Genomic DNA, 11,251 nt, shown 5'->3' with positions numbered 1-11,251 from the left:
CAGGTCAGCCAGCCTGGCTGAGAAGAGCCTCCTCCCCAAGGGAGAGAGGTGGAGGCCATCTCTTCCCAGCAGCTCGCTGCCTCTCTCTCCAAAGAGCGGGCTGTGGTCGTGGAAGCCAAAGCCTTCCCGATGACACCAGCGCCACAGTCTTTGGTTCACCGCATGCATCCTCCTCTCCCTCATGGGTGAGGCTTCTTTGTAGTTAAGGCCCCTGAACACTTTGCCTGGCACCCACACCTGAGGACAAGGCTAGAGAGATACCTGTGTATTATGTGCTAGCACACTTGCACTGCAATACCCTACAGGCCATGGGGCAGTCACTCCTTTTTATGCCTGGCCACTAGCATAATTTGCTAAAATGCCTGCATCTTGGTTTGTTGGCTTAGGGCTATGCTCCTGACTTTGGATACAAAAGTTCATGTGTTCAAAGCCTCAACAGGCCCACTTCCTTGGGGACTGAACTGGCTGACCTTTGAGGTCTCCTCCAATGCTATGAATCTCCTCTGGAGCCAATCATTGGCAGAGGATGAAAGGATATCTGAGGAGGGAGGAACAAGGGGTCTGCCAACCTTGAAGGCCATGGATGCTTTTGAGGAAGGAGTTAAAGCCATTTATTTAAGTATTTCTTTATCTGCACCCTTCACTGAGATAACCAACCCCCCATAAATTCTCCTAAGGACAGAGAAACCCAAATGCAACTGTGGTAACTAGGACTTGAGAAGCTCAGAAAGGAAAATGACCCAGACCATATTCATTTACTGATTTTATACATAACACACAAAAATAATCTCATGTTCACTGCATTCCCCAACCCTGCAAACATTTGAATCTTGGTGAGAACACAGGAGAAAAAATATTAATCAAAAATCCTCCCATTTTTTCAGTCTTCCAACCACAGAACTGATGGCAACATTTCAATGTGTTTAAGCTTCAAAAACTAGAGAAAAGGGGGGGTGGGGAAGCAAGGAAACTGTTTGACTGTGGGTTTGGAGCCTGCTCTATTATTTGTGGAGTCTGTGAGTGTACACAGGACTTTTTCTGAAATGCACAAGATGTACTGCCCTGAGAGCTTCCATCCAAAAGGCTCCGTTCTCCTTCAAGGGGGAAACATGCCACTGACTTAAAATCATAGAAAATGAGGGTTGGAAGGGGCCTCGGGAGGTCACATCGAGTCCAGCCCCCGCTCCAAGCAGGACCAGCCCCAACTACATCATCCCAGCCAAGGCTTTGTCGAGCCGGGTCTTGAAAACCCAACTTCCCCCACTGCAACTTGAGGCCATTGCTCCTTGTTTTGTCATCTGCCCCCACTGAGGCCAGTCCAGCTCCAGTGAGGGACGCAACTCTGACAAAGACGATCCAAGCGTGTGGTGGCAGCATCATCATGGGTGGCTGTCACGGAGAAGATGGGGTCTGGTGGGCCCCAGCTATAAAGTTCAAACATGGAGTTGTGTCTGGATTTGGACCTTCCTGTGGTTTCAGGATGTTCAGATGTGGGTAAGAGTTGAAATTCTACTGCCACATCAATGCGCCTTTGCAAATCTGTATGTATGTGTGCACACTCATAGTCATTTCTCATTTAGGCTATTGTGTATTCTTCTTAGGACCAATACCATTGGACTCAATCACATGGCTGTCTCACAACATGCTGATCTCAGCTACTTTGAGGACCCACGTTCTGTTTTTAAAAAAAAATTCACTCAGAAGCCCTTAAAAACACATACCGTTTTGGAAGACTTTACCATCCATAACAGAATTTGTCGCTGTATACCAAGAGGCAATGTCAGGCCAGGCCTCTCTCGGTCTGCTGTCTGGTACCATGTAAACCAGTATAGCCCATTTCATGGTTGGGATGTTGGCAACTAAACCAGCACCCCCATCTGGGCTTGCCTGGGTGAGGAGGGTGTGTGGACACCCAATGGAACTAAAAACAAGACCGGTTAAACAGTGGAGCCAATGGCCATCCATACCTGGAGAGGAGATGGGCACCACCAGGTCATTTTCCCCTAAAAAATGAATCACCAATGATGCCACGCAACTCAGCTAACCTCATACCGAACTGGTAAAGGCCCAGGTCTACAATGACCACATCCAAAAACAGGACTGAGTGGAAGATGGTTGTTACAGCATCTAAGATGCCCCAAAGGTCGCAGTGGCCTTGGGACTGATTTGAGTTGACTTGATACCAAGGGGAAATTTCCAGCCTATGAATTGTGAATGTGTCTGCTCAGAATAGGTTATCCATAAAAATTGATCTATTTAGTGAATGGATGAAGAGATGAGCAGAGAGGTGGTGGCACTTTGGAGTTCTGCAAAATACCTCTGAATGCATCCATCTTAATTTCCAATTGGTCAAATAATTGCCTGGAATTTCAGATGTTTCCCTGAATTTGGTGATTCTCTTGAGGTTGCAGGGTCGGGGGTAGCTCTCTGGAGAACTGGCTCTCAGGAATTATGAGCGTTGCCATCTTCTGGCAAGGCTGGCAGTAAGCTACAAAAATGATGAGCGCCGAATCATTTGATTTCCCCAGATTTATAAAAATAATGATTTTTTTTAAAAAGCTGTTTTGTAAAATATTTTTGCCAAACTAATTTTTTTAAAAACCCTTTCAGGCATATTTTTCAGGTTTTACCCCTTCTCCCTTTTTCTATTTTGGTGCAGAATGAAAGAGAGAAACCCTCAAAACTAACAAACCAGAAAGCTGGAAACCAGAAATAATTGGGGGGGGAAGAGGGGGAAGAGGGTATGATTGTTTTGAAAAAAAAATTTTTTTCAAACCCATGCCATTTTTTAATCAAGAGAGTTTTAATGCAAATTTTCAACTGATCCTAGGGGAAAAAAAGAAACCTTCATCCTACAGCTACTCTCCCCTATGGAAAGACCTGTCACTTCTGCGGATGGATGTGCAGCTCAAGGGTTGGGCTCTCAAGTCACCTCAAGACCCATCATTGAGTCATGGAAGAAATCACCCTCCATAAAATTGTGACGACCCAGTGCTTTCCTGATATCACTTCCCCCTTTCTCATGCTGCGTCATTTCTTCAGCTAGTGCAACTACAGCTTTTCCTTCCATGGCTGCACCATTCACCTTGGAAACTAGTACTTGAGATTGTGCAACACCGGTCTGCTCCAGTGCAAACAGGAAGCAAATCTGAGTCCTGGTTTTACAACATGCAGCTTGCGTTCAGGAAACGGATCAATTCAACAGCATTGCTTGATGTTTATTGTTCTCCCCTTCCTGGCCTGCGATTCCTGTGCTTTTGGCTCTGCCGGTGCACAGCAGAGAATAGCTGGAGCTCAAGTGGCCTCCAGTGGCCCATCATTCTGGAGGAGATTGGTGAGAACGGGCTGGGGAGACTGCAGCCTGCACCTTCGAAGAGGCTCCGGACAGGCATTTTGATTCTGTTTCAGAGGACGTCCTGGGAACACTATTTATAACTTCAACTTCTCCTTCACGTCATTATAATTTAAAAAAAAAAATTATTGGCTCCAAAAATGGGAGCATGGCTTGCAAAAGTCAATAAAGAGCTCGTTTCACAGCCACTTGCAATCCAACATAGTGCTGTCCTCATGTCCCCCACACCTGCTTGGCCATTGATGCCTGGCTCCATTGCCTGTCTGTTAAATCTCCAAGCCACCACCTTCACCTGCAAGAGAAACTCCCTACGAGCTTAAAATCCTTGATGCAAAAGGGCTTTTATTGTCACTCAATGCAAAGCATCAATCCAGCATGACCTCCATGAGCTCCTTGCTAGCAGAGTGGTCAAGAAAACAAAAAGACCGACTCACTACAAGACGACCCAATGACAAAAATCACTCCGACCTACAGCAAATAACTTGTCTTTACATTAAAGTTTTTAAGACCCGGCTAGACAGACCCTTGGCTGGGTGATGTAGTAGGGGCTGGTGCAGCTTTGAGCAGGGGGCTGGACTAGCTGTGACCTCCTGAGGTCCCTTCAACCCCAAATTTCTATCACTCCAGGATGCTATACAATTTCTTGAGGGTAGCAAAACAAATGTTATCACCACATAATAATATACTCTTGTACATAGTTTTTCTGCACTATGTCATCTCTCTCTGTCCATCCATTTTGAGGTTTTTTTGGACCTTTTCTAGGTCCAAAATGCAGCCCCCTTAGAGGGCTCAAACCACTGAGCTCCTCTCTTCTGCTCCCTCATCTTGTTCCTGAGGTTGGACTTTCATGGTGTGTCTGCAAGGGCGGCATCAATGATCAATGTCATAGATACATAGATGTTAGGGTCAGAAGGGACCTCAATCGATCATCAAGTTCAACCCCCTGCATAGACAGGAAAGAGTGAGGGGTTCAGATGACCCCATCCAGATCCCCATCCAACCTCTTCTTGAAGACCCCCAGGGTAGGGGAGAGCACCACCTCCCTTGGGAGCCTGTTCCAGACCTTGGCCACTCTAACTGTGAAGAAGTTCCTCCTAATGTCCAGTCTGAATCTGCTCTCTGCTAGCTTATGGCCATTATTTCTTGTGACCCCCAGGGGCACCTTGGAGAGCACAGCCTCAGCAATTCCCTTCTGCACTCCCATGGTGAATTTATAGGCAGCCACAAGGTCACTTCTCAACCTTCACTTGTGGAGGCTGAAGAGGTCCAGGTGCCCTCGTCTCTCCTCGCAGGGCTTGGCCTGCAAGCCCTTAACCATCCGAGTGGCCCGTCTCTGGACCCTCTCCAGGTTATCCACATCCCTCTCAAAGTGCGGTGCCCAAAACTGCACGCAGTACTCCAGCTGAGGACTGACCAGCGCCCGATAGAGGGGAAGTATCACCTCCGTGGCTCTGTTTGTCAGGCATCTGCCGATGCACGATAAAGTGCCATTAGCTTTGCTGATGACTACGTCACACTGACGACTTGTGTTCATCTTGGAGTCCACTAGGACTCGGAGATCCCTTTCCACTTCCGTGCTGCCAAGCAGGTCATTTCCTAGGCAGCAGGTGTGCTGGACACTTTTCCTCCCTAGGTGCAGCACTTTGCATTTCTCCTTGTTAAATCGCGTCCTATTGTTTTCTGCCCATTTGTCCGACTGTCCAGGTCTGCCTGCAGTTGTTCCCTGCCCTCCGGTGTGTCCGCTTCTCCCCAGTTCTGTATCATCCGCAGACTTGGACACGGTACACTTCACTCCCTCGTCCAAGTCACCGGTGAAGACATTGAAGAGTATCAGTCCAAGGGCCGAGCCCTGCGGGACCCCACTGCCCACGTCCTTCCAGGTCAACACTGACCCATCCACCACCACCCTCTGGGTACGACCCTCCAGCCAATTTGCCACCCCCCGGACTGTGTAATCATCCAAGTCACAGCCTCTTAACTTGTTCACCAGTATGGGGTGGGATACCGTATCGAAGGCCTTCCTGAAGTCTAGCACTTCCACCCTACTAGTTACCTTTCCCACTCGACGCCGTATGGCGAATTCTGTTATTTGGTGGTCACTGTCCCCCAGGTGACCACTGATCTGTAGGTCCCCTACCATGTCATCCCCCATTGCCAGTACCAGGTGCAGTACGGCATTCCCCGTGGTGGGACCATGTACCTCCTGCGTCAGGTGGAGGTTTTATACGCAGGATAGCAACCTGCATGAACAGTGGGAATTTGCTGTCTGCGTCTCCTAGCAGATCTCCGGGTAGCGCAGGTCCCCCATGACTACTGCCTCCCTAGTCTTTATGGTCTCCAAAAGCTGCCTCAGGACTTCTAAATCTAGTTCTTCTCCTTGGTGTGGGGGTCTGTAGCAGACCCCTACCACCAAATCCCTTTCCCCTTGACCTCCATGTATCCTAACCCACAATCCTGCTACTTTCTCCTCCTCCGATTCCATTTTGATAAGGGTCGATGTATAACGGTCCTTGGCGTAGAGCGCAACCCTTCCCCCTCTGTTCCCTACTCTATCCTTTCTGTACAGCTTATAGCCCTCAATGTGTACTGCCCAGTCATGGGTAGAGTCCCACCAGGTTTCTGTTAACCCCACTAAGTCATAAGTGTTTTCTGCAAGCAGGAGTGCCAGTTCATCCTGCTTGTTCCCCATGCTCCTAGCATTAGTGTATAGGCACTTGAGCCCTGTGACTGGCGCCTTTGCCGCCCCCCAGCTCTGATGCCCAATGGGCCCCTTATTGCTTACCTGTGCTGTACTGCTGGATGTCCCATGGATTGCAGGTTCTTGATGTTCTCCTTCTTCTGCCTCCCCATCCCCTGTCTGAGCTAGTTTAAAGCCCGACATAGGAGTTCAGCCAACCTGTTGGAAAAAAAGACTTTTTCCTTTTGCTGAGAGGTGAAGTCCACTGCGCCCCAGGAAGTCCCTTGCCAGGAAGTGTGGGTCGTGGTCCAGGAAGCCAAATCCTGCACTATGGCACCAACTCCTGAGCCACAGGTTGGCCTCTCTGATGCAGACACTGTGATGCCTACTGTGATCTCTGAACAGGAGGATGGACGAGAAGACCACCTGCACCTCCGTCTCCCTAAGCCTGGCCCTCAGAGCCCTGTGGTCACTCATGACATGGTCAGGACTACTCCTGGCTGTGTCATTGGTTCCCACATGGATGAGGACCATAGGATAGTAGTCCGAGGGCCAGGTCAGGAATCCTTGTCATGACATCCCGGATCTTGGCCCCTGGCGGGCAACACACCTCACGTGCCATGGGATCTGGGCGGCAGATGTTTTCCTCTGCTTCTCTCAGTAGGGAGTCTCCCACTACAGTGACCCATCTCCTCTTTCTCCGGTAGCTTGTCTGGCCTTCAACTTGCTCAGGGATGGCTTGGGACTCCTCCCGTGCCATCTCCTCCACCACACTCTCCTCCAGTGCAGCCAGGGCTTCATATCTGTTCCCCAACTGCACCAGTGGATCCCAGATCCCTTGTGGATCCTGTTTCAAAATAGATGTCTTGGGATACCCCAGCCTTATGGGCTGTATGTGTGGCTCCAAACCGCCACTTTACCATGCCCCAAGCCTCACAGATGGCGTTGCCATCATCTCTCCTAGGCCTTGCTCCAACACGGTCCCTTGTCCTCACAGGGCTCTCTGCAGCCCTGTCTCTGCACCCCTCGGTGCTGGGCTCTTCGCAGCCCTGCCTCTGTCTCTGCACCCCTAGTGCTGTGCCCTCACTGGCACCGCAGTCTGTACACCCCAAATACCGCGCCCTTCTCTGGTGCCACGGTATTACAGTGGGCCCCCCCAATGAGGCCTCCTCCTTCCCTAGTAGCCTCACCCAAACCACCAGTTGTTATGAAACAGCCCTGGGCTGTAACATAACACATCAGTTCCCATTGTGCTCCACCCCTTTAGAAGAATCAACTTGGCCCCTGGCATTACCAGAAGCTAAACTAGCCCTCAGGCCTCTTCCCATCGCACTCTTTCTGGGTACGACCCTCCTGCTCCTTCCTGCTTGGCCACTGGCAGCGACCTGCCACCCCTAGTTCCAACCCCGGGGTTTATATGGGCCCAGGGCCCTGCCCCTTCCTGTCAGCTGACCATGTGCAGCTGCAGGCTAATTTGCCCTCTCGCCTGTTGCCCTGGTCACCTGCACCTGGGCTTCTGCCCTCTCGGTGGGCTCTCCCCAGGCAGTTTCTGCTCTTCTAGGAGCAGGCACCACAGTGCCCTGCGACAGGAAATAATTTTACCTCATTGCCAGATTGGCTCGACTGAGGCAGAGGGGTTTCCTTCCTGTAGAGGGGGGACATAACGCTCCACCTGGGATCTCTTGAGCATATTTTAACAACATTTTACGATGGTCACGAAGTTGGCCCCTGTGGTCCCCCTGCTTTTACCTGCAGCAGGTTCTCGTGTGGAGCCTTGTGTTGTGTCAGGGTTGACGATAGTTTTACGAAGACTTTAGATGATGGATTTGTACAGGGTGGTTTGGACAGGGCAGGGGTTTCACTAGATGTGACCTCTGGAGATGCCCTCCTGCCCCACATCTCTATGGTTCTATGAAAATCACATGAAAGCATCAGGTGAATGCAAATATAAACCCCACCTCATCATCTCATCTCCTGAACTTACAAAGTGTCCAGAAAATAATGTACTTCCAAGCAAGCACATCCTCAATAATCCCACCCCTCCCCATAAACAAAATGTTACACACACACATATAAACATATAAATTATACATATACATCCCCTATATATACATATACACCCCTACCCAAAAACAAAATTATATATATATATATGTATGTATGTATGTATGTATGTGTATGTATATGTATATGTAGGGGGTGTATATGTATATGTATGTATGTTTGTATGTATGCAGAGAGACAGAGAAAGAAAGAGGTGCCCTTCTTCAAAAGTCACCTGAAATCTTTATGCTCCTGCCTAACAAAATTCCCTTTCTATAGGGTCTTCCTCTCCTGCAAGTAGAAACATTCCTGCACCACAGTTCTGCCCTTTTTCACCATCTTTCCAGCCCTCCTTTGATTTTTAAGTAGGATAATTCATTGGAAATGGTGAAGACGAGGTCTGTTGGCTCACTTCAAGTGAAAACACATACTCTAAGAGGCTGTTTGCACCTGGATTTCCACAAAAAGGAGAAAAATAACATAAATCGGGAACAAAAATTGCTTTGTCCCTATTGGAAAACTTCTCAATAGGCCTGTTAAGGCCTGTTCCAAAGCAAGAGCCAGAAAATGAGCCAGTACCTCCCACCTTTCGTTGGTCCACAGTCACACCCCGTGGGCAGTGCTCAAGGGTTTCGGTCACCTCCAAGCAAAGTTTGTTCTTCGGACTTGTCCTTCCTTGTTTTGGAAGATTCTCCTGCACGTCCTGAACAGCCAACTTTCCATGCAGAACTCGCCAAGCAGTCTCTCTCTCTAGCTGGAGCACACTTGCATTTGAAGAGTGGGAATGCCTGTGGCTACCATCGTATCACTTGGACAGCCAGGTAGCTGGAAAGGTTGAGACTTTTGGCATTCCCATTGGCTTGACCAAAGAAAACTATTTTTTACACTGTCCTGCACTCCCTCCTATGGAGCCCTCTAGGATAGCAAGTAATTAAAACGCACAATCAATAATCCACCCTCCTGCTCTTCCCTTTTTTCCATTGAAAATTACTTTCCCAGCTTCCCCAGAGGCCTCCAAACTTCTTTCTTGTTGGATCTGAACCCAGACCTGGTGAACAGACCGTTCTCTTCTCCTCTGCTGCTTTAAAAATCTATGAATGTATTGGGGGAAAAAAGACATTAAGAGTTTTCCTACATCATAACATCAAGCACTTCAGTCTTGCCATCATGGAAATAAGTCCAGCTTACTTGATCCCATTATGCCTACATTGACCTCAGAAATGAGGTGTGATGGTACCCCAAGTCAACACTCTTGAGCGCACTTGAAACCCATCTTGAGCTCGGAGCAAGGTACAACTCCTAGATGGACTTGAGCAGTTCGGGGGTGGAGAGCTGATGTCCTTGGCAGGCAGATGAAGCTCTTAGACATACCTAAAGAAAAACCTGTCAAGAATCTGAATCCCAAAACCTTCTGCCTCTTAGGACCTCCTGGGTACTGGGATCCCCCACCTACGACTCAGGAAAACAAAGCTGCCCCCCAGACAGAGATTACGACAACTGGTATTGGGACATCTTCAACAAGAGGAGCCTACCACAGTCTCCACCAGTCAAACCAATGGCTTCCTTCTCTCAAGCAACTTCTCCAACCTGCCCTTATGGGCCAAAATATAATCCCAATGCCCTGATCTTACACCTTCCTTACATGCCCTCATGTGTGCAGGGAAATTCTGGCTTGATTTTGTCCCCGCACCACAGACCCTGACCTTTTCCTGAATAAAGCAAAGTCCCGAGTGCTAGCATTAGGAGCACAATGGGAGCTGTGTCTCCTTCATAGACATGTCATAAATAATAATAGCAAAGAAGAACCCAGCTGCTGGTCATAAAGAGCAAACCCTGCTCTAATACATTCACCCAACCATGGGGCTTCCTATGAACACACATGAAATTGGGCTAAAAGGGTGTGCCCTTCCCTTTCCCCTCACTCCTGATGTACTGTTTTTTCCCCTCTTCACTCCACTTGTTCTAATGTAAAGCAACTCATTGTGGGTAATAACCATTAAGTTCTTTGGCTTACTCTAAAGGACTGACTCTTGCTTGTGGGAACAGTTGACATCCCAATGTCCATTAAAAAGAGAGAAATAAAAAGGCTAATTCAAAACAAATTAATTCTGTCTCATTCAAGAGAGAGGGCCCCAGAAAACTCTCCATAGACCCACTGGCTCTTGTGTTGCTTCAGCAACATGGAAACCAATGACAAGTTAACACATTTGCCTCCCATGTCTTCGGTCCAGGGCATTTAGGGTTTCCATCACCATCAGAAATGGTTCTGTCCATTCTTCTTGCGGATGAGCCTGCCATGCATGTCTCACATCCTATGCATAATTCATTAAAGTTGTTCGTTAAACTTAATGGACTCTCACTTATATGTTGGTAACTGTAATGCTTGCAACAATGTTGTATCATTTAGGCAGCCAGACAGTTGTAATAGCTCTCATTTGTGGGCTAATGAAGTTGAGGCCTTTGGGCCTATAGGTTAACAGCATCCTGGGTTGCACTGGTAGAAGCGTTGCCAGCAGATCGAGGGCAGTGATTCTTCCCCCCTATCCAGTTCTGCCAAGGCCACATCTGGAGTCCTGTGTCTGGTTGTGGGGCCCCCACTGCAGAAAGGATGTGGACAAATTAGAGAGAGTCTAGCAGAGAGCAATGAAAATGGTTTGGGGGGCTGGTGAGGAGAGACTGATGAAAATGGGCTGATTTAGTCTGCAGAAGAGAAGACTGAGGGGGATTGAAGAGTAGCCTTCAGCTCCCTGCAGGGGGGCTGCAAAGAGGATGGAGCTGGACTGCTCTCCATGGGGGCAGACAACAGGACAAGGAGCAATGGGCTGAAATTGCAGCAAGAGAAGTTGAGCTTCGATACTGGAAAAACTTTCTCACAAAGAGGGTAGTGAAGCACTGGTACAGGCTACCCAGAGAGGTGGTGGCATCTCCATCCTTAGAGGTGGCTAGACAAGGCCTTGGCCGGGATGCTCTAGTTGGGGCACATCTGGTCCACATGCCAAGTTTTGCTTACATAAGGAGTTGATGCATCAGTCAGGTTCCCTGGTCAGGCCTACTCTCAGCAAGGATTTAGTGTGGGCAGTATATATATTGCTAAATGTTCCAGTAAGCCCTATACCCTCAACCTGCTGGCACCGCTCCTCCCAATGCAGGATGCCATTCACCTTCCTGGCACCAAAGGT

General features: G+C 48.6%; 1 long non-coding RNA gene across 1 annotated transcript; it reads right to left on the bottom strand.

Moving 5' to 3' along the window:
* Window positions 1–6,081: 6,081 nt before the first annotated feature.
* Window positions 6,082–10,060, bottom strand: LOC109322613. The gene is made up of 3 exons (XR_002104435.1): window positions 10,050–10,060; window positions 7,538–7,545; window positions 6,082–6,194 (listed from the first exon to the last, which is right to left on the bottom strand). It is a non-coding gene; the product is annotated as an uncharacterized LOC109322613 (long non-coding RNA).
* Window positions 10,061–11,251: the final 1,191 nt, after the last annotated feature.

The sequence above is a fragment of the Crocodylus porosus genome, unplaced genomic scaffold (assembly GCF_001723895.1).
Source record: "Crocodylus porosus isolate Cpor-Errol unplaced genomic scaffold, CroPor_comp1, whole genome shotgun sequence".
NCBI classification, from domain to species: Eukaryota; Metazoa; Chordata; order Crocodylia; family Crocodylidae; genus Crocodylus; species Crocodylus porosus.
The sequence above is the reverse complement of the archived record's forward strand: the minus strand, read 5'-3'. Positions and strand labels throughout refer to the sequence as shown.